This window comes from Drosophila montana, unplaced genomic scaffold, assembly GCF_035044405.1.
Source record: "Drosophila montana isolate Dmon_TW-CO22-7 unplaced genomic scaffold, ASM3504440v1 contig_786_1, whole genome shotgun sequence".
NCBI lineage: Eukaryota > Metazoa > Arthropoda > Insecta > Diptera > Drosophilidae > Drosophila > Drosophila montana.
The window spans coordinates 1327621-1330501 of record NW_026999081.1 but is presented as its reverse complement, the minus strand read 5'-3'; positions in this window follow the sequence as shown (position 1 = coordinate 1330501).

The following is a 2881-nucleotide window of genomic DNA, read 5'->3' as shown; positions in this document are numbered from 1 at the left end:
CTAGAGCCGCAGTCACATAGATCACGGCGAGACCCACAAATCGAGTAGAAGGAGACGAAAAAAAAATATAAGAAGAGGAAAGGGGTGGTGCGCTGCTCTAATACATTTAATTTGTTGCTGTTTTTTTTTTTTTTCGTCCACCCCGTGAGCTGCTAATCCACCTCGGGGCACAAGTCAGACGGGAGGGAGGGAGGCAGGGAGGCAGGGAGGCAGCGGAACGCAGTTCGTAGAGTTCTTTAAGTAAAAGGAAAAAACAACAATTTTCTTTTTACTCGCCTCGCCTCGCCTCGCCTCGCCTCGCCTCGCTGCATTTCGCAATTTTCAATTTTCAATTTTCATCGGGGTGACGTTTATGGATTACATGAATACCCTATTTTCTTTGACGCTTGTGCGTGTGTCAGTCGCTGCCTGCCTGCATGTGTGTGTGTGCGCGTGTGTGTGTGTGTGTTAGTGTGTGCCGCTGCCTAGCTGAATAAGAAGAAGAGCATGCTGCCGCATGATCCTTGCGCTCCCTGCGCTCCCTGGGCTGTTTGCAAAAATGGCATCATTATGCTGGGGCGTAATTGTTTCACACACATTCACACACACACGCGCACACACACACACACACACACACACACACAGGGGCACGCGGATCCCTTCGGGCAAGGAGTCGCTCAATTTTATGGTTTGCGGCTGCGGCGTAAAAGAAGAAACTGTGCGGAATCTTTGCTAAAAATTAGCATAAGTTTAATTTGAATTTCGCAAGGCCAAAAACCTGAAATTGCGCGCACAGCCAACTGCAGCCTGGCTGCAGCAAGGACCAAAAGGCTGACGCTGCCGCTGCCGCTGCCGCTGCCTCAGCGACGAGTACGTGAAAAACTCGTTTGCCGCAAAACAATTTGCAAAAATTTCTTGCTTTCTGCCCATTGTCTTGGGCCGCACACACACACACACACACACACACACACATGTATATGCATATTCTATATATCTATATAATATACTCATATATCTAGTTTTTTTTTTTTTTGTGCACATTCGCATCAAATTATTAGCCAGTTTGTATGAAAAAGAAAAAAACCCGCTCGCTTGCGGCCAGCTGCCTGTCTTGGCCCAGATACCCAGCCCAGATACCCAGCCCAGCTAGAGTATACGTTTATGCTGAACCGCTTTTTGTTAAACAGAAGCTCAGGCTTTGATAGCCCAAGGAGTCAATTTAGCCCAGAGGCTGCAATCGCAAAATTATCGAGTTGAGGTATACAGTTGCCAAGAACGAGGAGTCCAGGGACCACGTAGAATTATAGGAAACGCCAGGGGACAAAAATAATAGTGAAGAATATTCCAGTCGGGTTTGACCGACTGAGTCCGATTCGTGTTCAGTTCATTTTCAGCTTTAAGCAAACTTACCCAGAGATTGATTGTATCTTCCGATTTGCCACACCCCGCGGGCGTAGGCAAACTCTTTCCGATCGCCGATCTTTGGAGCACCTTTATTACAACTGGGAAATCTAGCTGCAGATTTGCATGATTTGGGTGGGCGTAGATGTGCCTAATGGTCTAGCTGAACATAGTTGATGCAACTCCTCAAAACTGTCAGGGATTGTATAGATTTTTTGGGTTTGCCAACAGAACTCAGGTATACAGGACTATAAAATATACATACCAAAATATATATTTTTCGCTCAATTAAATAATATCCTTTTAAAATGACATATTTATTAAGTATTTCTTAAAGATGTAAATATGTGATATAATTTTTAAGGGTAACATATGGTATATCTAGGTCTGCCTGCCTGTTCCCTGTTGTTCTACTTATTTACCTTCGTATCAACGGAGTCTTTCTCCTGTATAAGATTTACATTTAGCTAACTATACGAATCGCATTTGAGTTTCTCAGGAATAACAACAAAGAACAGTTATCTTAGTTTGGCCAAAGATTAAATATCCTACGATCCAGCTTAGCCGGTCGATCTGGTCGACTTTGGAGCAGAAAGACAGAGCAGAGCGGAATATTCATATATAAGTATTATTATACTCTTAGTTTCCAAACATTTGTAAATGTGTGCGATAGTCAGGACCAGGGCTGCAAAACGAATAATGCGGTTCACGGTTCAAATCCAGTGCCTCGCTTTAAGGTTCGGTTCGCGAACCTCAACCTTTGTGTATACAGATTTGGAGATTTGGACCTTTAAGTTTGTTTCGGTTCAGGTTTCGGCTCGACTTCTTCTGAATGCCATCCAATTTAAGGTTCGGATTGGAATTATGAGCTGAATCCGACTCGTCTTCAATCCTGCAGCCTTTCTCCTGACCCTGTTCCGCTCCGTCTTGTGATCTAGTGAAGCGGTCTCTAATCCTCTTTGGCTGATTTCTTTTTGCGCAGCTTGGCTAGGACATGCCCACCATGACACGGATGCATCGGCACTCCAGCTCCAGCGGCGTCGAGGAGGGGACACGCGGCAGGCGGCGCAATGCCAGCGGCGATGCGAACAAGGAGAACTTTGGCGTCCACTTCATGAGCAGCCCCTTTGGCAACAGCAGCCTCATCGCCCTCCAGGACCTGAGCAATGTGCACGGCAAGAGTCCGCAGCGGCGCAGCTTCAGTGAGGGCAGCGGCCCGCGTCAGGCGACGCCGCAGCTGGCAGCGCTGCGCTGCCTGCCGCGTCTGGGTGCTGCTGCGGCGACGGGCGTCGGCACGGGCGCAGGCGCTGGCGCTGGCGGTCTGGAGGATTCGCAATTGTCATCGTCGCGCATGGGCGACACCACGCTGGACCGCATGCTGGACGCCATCATCGAGTCGGCGCGCAAGGAGGTGCGCTGCAAGCATCAGACGACGGCGGCAACGGCAGCGGCAGCGGCAGCGGCGGGAACCACGCCCGATCTGCCGCTGGGCGATGGCGAG